This window comes from Leptonychotes weddellii, unplaced genomic scaffold, assembly GCF_054177405.1.
Source record: "Leptonychotes weddellii isolate Sample4059 unplaced genomic scaffold, ASM5417740v2 HiC_scaffold_5185, whole genome shotgun sequence".
NCBI lineage: Eukaryota > Metazoa > Chordata > Mammalia > Carnivora > Phocidae > Leptonychotes > Leptonychotes weddellii.
This window is the reverse complement of record NW_028019429.1, coordinates 1-10,173: the sequence shown is the minus strand read 5'-3', so window position 1 is coordinate 10,173 and position 10,173 is coordinate 1. Positions and strand designations below refer to the sequence as shown.

The following is a 10,173-nucleotide window of genomic DNA, read 5'->3' as shown; positions in this document are numbered from 1 at the left end:
TCATTTCTTGATCTCTCCTTTTATGATTTGATGGCTTTCTTCAGTGGTGGGCTTAGATTCCTTTCTCTTTCATATATCTACCATAGGTTTTTTGCTTTGTAGTTATTAGAAGGCTTACATATAACAACTGTCTAAGTTGATAATTATTTTTGATCACATTCTCAAGCTCTATACTTTTACTCTCCCTCCAACATTTAGTTTCTTTGTCATAATTTCCAAATTTTGTGTATCCCTTAACTAATTATTGTGGTTATAATGATTTTTACTACTTTTGTCTTTTAAGCTCATACTAACTTTAAGTGATCACTTCCACTTCTTTTCTATATATTTACCAGTGAAATTTATACTTTCATCTGTTTTCTTGTTACTAATTAGTGCCCCTTTATTTCAACTTAAAGAAGTCCCTTTAACATTTCTTGTTAGGCTGGTCAAGTAGTGATGAACTCCTTTAGCTTTTGCTTGTCTGGAAAACTTCATCTTCCCTTCAATTTTGAAGGACACTGTTGTTGGGCAGAATATTCTTGGTTGGCAGTTTTGTTTTTTTCCTTTCAGCACTTTGAATAAATCATGCCACTTTCTTCTGGCCTATAAGTTTTCTACTGAGAAATCTGTAGTTTCACGTGTGTGGGAGGGGTTCCCCTTGTACGTAACAAGTTGTTTTTCTCTTGCTGCTTTTAATATTCCTATAACTTCTGATTATAATGTCTTGGTGTAATTCTCTTTGGGTTACTCTTATTTGGCTCCCTGGATCTGGATGTCTGGGTTCCACCCCAGAGATTCTGTTTTAATTTTCTAGGTCATAGCTTGGTCAAGAGGAGATTTTAAAATTCTCCAGTGGATTTTAATGCATGATCAAGGTTGAGAACCACTGCTTTAAAACCACTCAGTCAGAAAGGGCTGTCTGAGCAAAACTTCCCCATGGCAGAGCCAGCCCAGGTTTGGCTAAGAGTGCCATACTCACCTGCAGTACTTGAGAGGAGTCCCCGAGAACTCACTGCCATCAGACTCAGGCTCAGATCGGTTCTCAAAGTCAGAAATTTGAAACACAGATAAGCTGGCATTTACATAGCCAACCATGCACCTGAAAAAGAATTCTATAACTAGATCTCTGATCACCTCTGCATCCAGTTCACTAAAGGTTTTACTTCCTAGAAGCTCTTGCACTTGTAAATGCCTTTAGCTGGCTCTGCCTTGTCATAAGCACTCAAGTTAGGATATACTGAAAAACCCTGGGTATGTGGAATCAGAAACAAGTCATTCTTTTATTCTAGTTCTTCTTGTTCAGAACCATCATACAGAACATCACTACCCCAATCAATACTTCAGTGAAATAGGGGAGAGACAGCATTGCATGATTAGTAGGCAAATCACGGTTTCTTTCCTTGATGATGTAAACATGCATGCACACACACATTCCTTTATTAACGAATATCTATACTCTCTCATAATGCCCTGAATGTGACTGGTGTTACTATGACCTTCCTCCAAACTCACATCCCTTGCTATAGTCATGCTAGACTATATTCCTTGCATATACCATATGCTCTCATGCCTCTGTTCAGGTTGTCTTTTCTATTGGGATTCCCTATTCATTTCCTTCTAAGTAGAAATAGTGCTCATTTTTCAATGACCAACTGAAATGGCACCCCTTCTGGGAAGATGTCCTAATCCCCCCAGAAAAAAACTCATTCCCTCTTCTGTATGGTGCTGCTGTACCTAATACATTAGGTACATTACCATACAGCTTGTGCTAGAGTTGCCTGCATAGATGAAGGTCTTCTTTAGACTGTAGTTGTTTTTGGAGCAGAACAGGTGTCATAAGTATTTTTTTATGTCTTGTGTAGTGTAGGAATCCATTAAATATCAAATTCAATTGATTTTATTTGAGGAAAACTAAAGCATCAGAGATTCTATCAAGGTCTTAAGCATGGACCAAGAATAAAACTATTGCCTCCATACCCCAGGGCTAATAAGCTTCTTGAGGACATAGCTTCTATTCTGTACTAGGAGTTCGTGTATTAAAATACTAAAAACTTGGGTTTGAGGGTCAAATTGTAGCTCTTCTGCTTTCTAGCCATGCAAATTTTACAAGTTATGTAACTTCTTTAAGCAACAAAAGTGCCTACCTCATAGAGTCATTGTGGGGATTAAATGAAATGATACATGTAAAGTGAGTGAGAGTGCCTAGCCTATAGGAAGATCTTAATTAAATGTGAGTGGCTATCATTAATTTCTTGTACCTTGCAGAAGGTCAATAAATAATTATTGATTTAATGAATAAATCATAGCTTTCAAATTCTCTTCATTAACTTGTCTGGCATGATTATTCCAAGCTGCTGAACACCAAACCAAAATGAGGACACAAACGCAGTTCTGAGAGAACATAAGTTCTGTGTGCTGTCTTGATCAAGACAAATCACTGGGGTTTTATCATGGCCTTAAAAAAATGAACCAAGCAGAAGGACCCATTTGTCAAGTCACTTATGGGGGAAACAGATGGTCAGTTGGTATGCAATATGCCTTAATCCAACTGGCAGCAGGTCTCCCCTACCACTCCTTGGAAGGGTAATTTGGAATAATGTCTCCCTCCTCTTTGAACTGCCTAGAACATGACATGAAAGCAAATTAGTGCTTTGATTATTAGCTGTCATAGAGAAGGAGCCAGTTTTTGTGAACTATAGAATGTAGCAGAGTTTTCTCAGGAGCCAAACAGTGGGAAAGGAAAGGTGCTCTGGAAACTGGCAGAAAACAGGCCCAACATTGAAATGAAGTATTCACAACCCCTCCCGCACTCATCTCCCAAAGCAGCCCTGCGGCTTTATTGAAATTAAAGCTGTGGCCTAATGGCTGCTCTGTCCAAAAACTCAACTGAGAAAAATCTAAATTTAAATAAAATATCAGTCTCATGGACAACACTCTACTTTCAAAGTAAAGAGGATGTATCTTTGAACTATTTATTAAGCATATTCATGTAATGTCAGTCATAAATCCAAGTTAAAAATGTGCCTTTGGTGGTTCTATACTCCTGCGTACAAAGCATCACACATGGACGTAAGACATGTATACATAGTTATCAGCTGTGTAAGTCTTCCTTCCATATCCTTTCCATAATCAGGGAAGAAGAGGGACTGCTAAACTCAACTGGGCATTTCTCAAAGTCTTTTCACTGTGGTAGAATCTTATCTGTTGCCCACAATAAATAGTGGAGGCACTCATCAAGTCAGGGAAATGAGATTTCCCACAGTTCCCTGTATGAAGTTCAGCCAATGGCATTCATGTGTGAATTCGGAGGCCATAGGCAGCAGTAGATCCCATGTCCATCCCTATCTGCTGGCAGGAGATCACTATACCCTCAATGTGGCACACCACCAGCTCCAAGTTAGAGGAAAGATGAAGCTATACTGATGATGAGGCAGACAGACAGAGAGGGAGAGAGAGAGAGAGAGAAAAGTATCAGACAAAGGAAGGGTTTCTGTAAATATAAAAAATGTTAATTTTCTTAAGGGACTGGTAGATGGCTTCTGAAGGCATTTCCAAAAAAGGAGATTCAGAAAATATCTTATGTAAGGGTAGGATTGTTTGAATTAGGATGCATGCCTTTTCCAAGTAACTTCTGTAAAGACCACATTCATTTAAATTTGAGAATTCTGGTTTTAAAACCATTCATGACTTACTGTTTTAATCCTTTAATGAAAAAGATGAACTAGTGATCATTAGTAATCAAGTTTAAGGAAAAGAAAAGAACCTGAAGTTGACTTTTGAGTTTGTAGATTCCAGATCAAACTTATTGTGCAGTGTCTTTGAATTTTGCTATTAAATTTGCCTTTGAGGTTTTAGATATAGTGACACAAACAGAATGCGGATAGGGCTCAAATGATGAAAAAGCTAGAAGAAATAAGATCTGGTTTATGCATTTAAAGTCAAATGTGCCTTATAGATAATAAATGACAAATTTATAAATTTATAATTAGGCTAATGAGATAACAGAAGAAAGTGGACTTCTGACTTATTGCAATAAAAATGCCAGACATTATGAAAAAAGAAAGATTAAATCTCTGTACAGTTGGCTTTATGTTTTTAAATGAAACTTTGCAATTGGTTATGTTGGTGATCTACTGACTTACAATTTGCAAAAATATATTACTTTATTAAGATATTTGTGGTTCATTCTGTGACAGTTTGAGCATGTGTCCTTGATCAAGTCTCTAAGTCCTTATATTTCACTATTTCTACATGAAAACCAGCTATATACCTTACAATAATCCTAAGGCCTGCACATATTCTTAAGGAATGTTCCACATCTCTAGCCTGATAACGAAGTAATTAGTTTATTAAAACATTCAATGGATGGGGGGGGCTCAAAATGATTTTTTGTGCTATTTGAAAAATAATTTATTGATTAAAACTGTTCTGTCAATTAAATTTCATAGTATACACCTTCAATTTTGCTTCATAATTTGTCTCCTAATGCATATTCAGAGGTGATTTTAGTTCTCTAAGCACTTTTCTAGAGGGCTCATATGAAAATCACTTGAAAGAGGAAGTGATTTCATTTTGCAAACAATGAACAATCTGAGCTTGGGCATTGGTCCAGGAATCTACCTAGGCAGGCTGCAGCCAAAAAGAAGAAATGTCTTAAGAGGAAAAATGAAACACTTGAAAACTGCCTGTGTACCCACTGTGTGGAGTACATTGCCTTAACTCACAGTATTCCTCCCATGTTCAGATCTGGCTGGAAAATGAGAACGTCCTCCCCTCTATGCCCCTGAAGATGAACACTCATGATAGTAGGGACGCTGGCTGGAAGGCACAGCCAGGAATGGCTGACACATCTTGTCATAGATATAATGGTCATGTGAACTGAGTGACTGGATATATGCATGAAATTCTCATCTTTGGAGAAGCCAGGGAAAGCTGAAAAAATGGTAAGAAGGAGGCCCTGAGGTAGTCTGGGGTTTTGGAGGTTGGTTTGGTTGGAGTACTTTTGATTTAGAGTCAGCTTCAATTGAAATGAGGCATTTCTACAGGTGAATTAAATCATAATAAGTGGAATTTGACTATGCACATACTACCTCAAAAGCCTGTAACATTCTAAAATTTGACAACGTTGCTCCTCTATGAAATCATTTCTAAAGCATTTCCAAATTGGGGAAAAAAAAAAAACCCTTAAAAGGGATAATAGAGTAGCTGGTGGGGCAGAAAATAAGATTCATGAAGAAACTTATACAAATGCAACTATTTGAAAACAAGGAAAATGACCAATGGATTAGAAGATAGAAGGTAGATCTATAAATATTCAAAGTGGCAGAAGGCTCTTACATGAAAGGTTATATATAAAAAATAGCCCAGGGGAGCCCAATAAACCTAAATTAAGGAGACTGTTAAATTTTAATCTCTGAATATTGTCTTAAATCTACTGTCAACATTCTAAAGCTTTTTTTTTAATTTTTAATTTTAATTTTTTTTTTAAGATTTTATTTATTTGAGAGAGAGAGACACAGCGAGAGAGGGAACACAAGCAGGAGTGGGAGAAGCAGACTCCCCACTGAGCAGGGAGCCCGATGCGGGGCTCTATCCCAGGACTCTGGGATTATGACCTGAGCCGAAGGCAGATGTTTAACTGACTGAGTCACCCAGGCGCCCCTACATTCTAAAGCTTTGATTCACTATCAACTGCACATAAATGTTCCCATTTTATTTTTGGGCTCCCCCCAAACCAAAACAGGTTTCATTATATTTGCGGTCCAGAAAGAATTTAAATAACCATTGGGACTTAAACCCTCGGGGAGTTCTCTCCTGTTAGATGAGCTGGATAAACATTTATTGACAATGGCCCCCAGGGCTGTGTGGTTCAGGATGGAGAGCACTGTATGGCTCTAGGCTTTGCCTTCATGTGGATTCTATCAGTTACTCTGCCTTGTGATTCTGGATTTAACCTCTCAATCTTTTTCTGCTCTTCAAAGTGAGGGTAATAATGCATGTCCCATTCCCGGGGGGTTGTTTTTAGAATCAAATGCAAAACGATGGAAAAGTGGTTTAAACAAAGGCAAGCTTTTCTAGGCTCAGTCAAGCAGAGAATGTTGGCTACAGTCAGAAACAATATGCGAGTAGTACAACATAAGCCTTTAAATCTCTTAAAATGGGATGGTAGGTTCACTTAAAGTTGCTTGATAATTAGTGTCTAATGGCCACATGGTTATTATAGTAAAGAACTTTATAGAAGCCTCTTCAAATACCTGGATTGTAAGCTTTATTGCATTCAACCATCCATGCCTTAGAGCAGTAATGTAGGATTAATAATGAAATTGGAGCTAGGCCAGGGGTGCATGAATTTGGCTGACTTGATTTGGTAGCACTTTATTCCTTGGGGCTAATTGAACTACAGTGGTTATACAGATTAGTTTAGTTCTGACTAGTAAACCAGGAGGTAGGGCCGCCTGTGTGAGTAGTCATAGCCCACGTGGGGTGATTTCTGGGGCATTGAAAAGTCTCCCAAAACATACTCCACTCTGACCTACAGACCTCTAAATCCCACAATTAGAATTGGATTATTTTTACTTTAGCCAAACAAGGATTTTTCTCCCATTAAAGTAGGTTAAATTTCTTGTCTCTTTCCAAGGGTATAGGAAGGAAATCTAGGCGATGTGTTATAATTTTGCCTGGACTTTACCTGACCAGAAATACCCAGAAAGCCCTGGCTTTTGGGAATCACTTAGGTGATGCCACAGAATTGAATTTGCCTGGGGTAATATGTACATTGGTCAGGTCAATAGCCAGGAAAGAATCATTCAGTTATTTATTCCACAAATATTTATTGAGTACCTAACAGGGTACTTAACGCATGGTTGCATATTTCCCATGCAGATGATGTCACAAGAGGAATCAGATTCTAACTGTTCCTCTTACAAACTCATAAAAATGGCATAACTGTATACTCTATCATGTGCTACTTTTTTGGGCTACGCACATTAGCATACCATACATTTCTGGATTCATAGTGGGCAGGGCTCAGGGGTAGGGGAAATGATTAATTTCACCTAAAACTTGTGTTACTTATATTGAACCCCATCTCTTCAGTAGATCATGATGTGTTTTCTTTGGCTGAAAGCGTCCTCATAATTCTACCTCTCCCACTACCATCCTTCTCATCCTGGGTTGCTCCAATGCAGGAGCTTCTGTCTGAGTGTACCAGCATCATACAGTGCATAGGGAGTAGGGATTTCATGATAGTTTTATGACAAACTTACTTTTGTCCAGCTTCTCCTTGGCCTGCACAAGGTCCATACTTATAGGCATACACCAAGCGAGGGATAAAGTCAGATGTTATCGCTATGACAAATGCATTTGTAATAACCGAGAGAATTCCAATGCCTTCAAGGATGCCATACCAAATTCCTATTCAAAGAGAAGTGTTATATTAGTTCCAGACACAACAGCAGAGATAATCGTACAAAAACAACTGGGGTAACTCATTTCAATAGTCCTTTCCATGGGTCCTTTCAAATTCCCAAATACACTTGTAACCAAGAGTAAGAATTTGTACTTGCAAACACCTTGGCATTGGAGGAGTTTCTGGGAAAGTGCCAATGCTCATGACTTAATGACTCAGTCAGGATCAGACTTAAGTCAGAGAGTTCTGGTCAGCGATAAGGCACTGATACATTATCCAATAAGATGAGCGCTCACACTGTTAAACCACTACCAGGCTGGGAGCTCCTGAAGGGTGCTGACCTCTGGGTGGGCCCAGTCCCTGCTGCACTGACCTAGGGTAGGTACTCACTGAATGTGGGTTTGTTTCATAGGGAGGTTAAAGACCGCTGTGAGTCAAGTACATCCATATTCAATTCTCTTCTATACACACTGAGCACCTGCTGGCTCTGTTCTAAGCATTTGATGCAGAAATGAATAAAAGATGGTCTCTGATCTCAGGCGGTACACAAGAGGCTGCACCTGGTTCGACTCAGCCTCTCGTCAAAGACCAAAGGCCATCTCTGTCTTTCCCTGTGACTCAGGGAAACATTTGGGCAAAACAAAGTAAAGCAAATGGAAGATTACTTTAAAAAGGAAAATAAGTGATAATCAAAATTCTAGATTCCAAGTTCAAATAAAATCGAGAATCTATTTAAGCACAAATTCTCTAGTACTGGAAATTATAAATTTCCAAATAGGCAGCTTTACTTCTTGTCTCATATTATTTAAAGCTAACATAATTATTCTTTTGCAAGAATAAGTTAAGTCATCTTACATGGAAACCATAAGTAAAAATCTAAAGTTGATGTTTGTTTTTATTTTATCCACCAGATGGTTAATATCTTAAAAAAATTTCAAATCCAACTTACCTATGTCTTTGGCCCTTGAAGCTAAAGGTCGCCTCCACTGTGTGACAAATTTGTACGCATCAAGTCGAATTTCAATTATGTTATTCAGTAAGGCCAGAAGTGGTGCTAGGGGAAAAGCTGCCACAAAGATAGTTGTGAATCCAAACTGAAGAACTAGGGAAGAAAAAAGGAAAAAGAACAAAGAATATTGGTTTTCCATTACTATTTTCAAAAGGATAATAATCTTAATGTGTCCTTGTCTTCGCCCATATTTTTTCCAATATAGAAGCCCAGGAAATATCTCTTCCAGAAAGATAGCCAGGACACTGGAAAAAGAGGTACTACCTGGGCCTGGAAGGAATGACATCCTAGCAATGATCATACCTAGGATCCAGATCTTGTTTTCTAACTACCATTCTCTAATAACAGGGCTCCTTGAAAAAATGTTTGATTTCACAGCCATTGCAGGGAAAATACAAGGGGAAGCTGGAATATCTCATGATGCCAGAAAGTTAGGAAGTCCTTGAAATCTAATGGGGAGCATATCAGTAGGACACAGGACAAACTTGAAGGAGCTACCAATGGCAAAACCTGAAACAATATATACAACAAAATAAATAATGATAGTATTGGGTTAAATCCAAAGACTAAATATCTAAGTCCATACTGATATAAATGCTTATATAAATAACTGAATAAATGGAGGAGAAGGGATAGCTCCTCCCTATGGTAGAATTTTAATTAACAAATTAGAAAATAAATGCATAAAAATAAATGTAAAAAAAATGGTAAAGATAGAAAATTACCATTGGTCAACAACATCACAGTAATTATTGCAGACAAGAACCATCAAAGAATGCTAAAATTAGTAGGGGGAATTATAGTAAAAAAAAAAATAGAACATTTATATATTCTCAAAGTATCTCCATACATGATAGTAATTACAAAGAAAAAAACATTATCTTTATAGTGGAAAAACCTGGTAGCCATCACCTTCACCAAGTAAATATTACTTGTAATAAGACATATTGACATCTCATGCCCCTGATATGATGTACTGAGGATACATCATTTCTGTGGTGATCTTGCCAAAAAGGCATCATGAGAAAACGTTAGATAAACCCAAATTGAAGGACCTTCTACTGAACTCTAAACCAGTACTCTTCAAATGTATCAAGATCATGAAAAACAAAGAACTGTCATAGATTGGAAGAAACTAAGGAGACACAACATTTAAATGCAATGTTGGATCCTGGACAGTCAAGGACAATAAAAAGTAAAAAAAAAACCTGGTAATATTAAAATAAGGTCTGTGATTAGTTAATAGTGTTGTATTAATGTTTATTTTCTGGTTTTAATAAATATATAACATATTAACATTAGGGGAAACAAGGTGAAGACTATATGGGAGCTCCGTATTTTGCAACTTTGCAAAATAGAATGTTAAAAACAAACCGAAACAAAAAAAAAAAAAAAAGAAAGAAAGAAAAAGGCAGTCCCTGATGCAAAGCAACCAGAAAGCATAATAGAAAATTTAAAAATACAATTTATTGGGCATTGTGGACTGCAAAAAAGTACTTGGCTAAATGGATGACTACATAGTTTGTTTTTGCTTTTTTAGACTATTTTAGAAAGTAACAAAATAATGACTAACACATATTCCATTTCTATGTAACAGCCACTGTTCTAATTACTTCACATATATTAGCTCATTTAGTTTTCACAATTACCCTATTGTAGGCACTAAGAGGTCAGGTAACTTGTTGACACACAACTAAGAAGCAATTGCTAATGTGGGTAATGTGGTTCAAGAGTCCTGAAGAGTCAGTCCATTTACCTCATCTCTTTGGCACTG

The 10,173-nt window shown here is 37.4% G+C and overlaps 1 pseudogene across 1 annotated transcript; it reads right to left on the bottom strand.

Annotated features, from left to right (window-relative positions):
- Positions 1-433: 433 nt before the first annotated feature.
- On the bottom strand, positions 434-8,492 carry LOC145719554 (anoctamin-4 pseudogene; annotated as a pseudogene). Its single transcript, XR_014142460.1, has 3 exons — positions 8,340-8,492; positions 7,248-7,395; positions 434-1,081 (listed from the first exon to the last, which is right to left on the bottom strand). The product of XR_014142460.1 is annotated as an anoctamin-4 pseudogene (transcript).
- Positions 8,493-10,173: the final 1,681 nt, after the last annotated feature.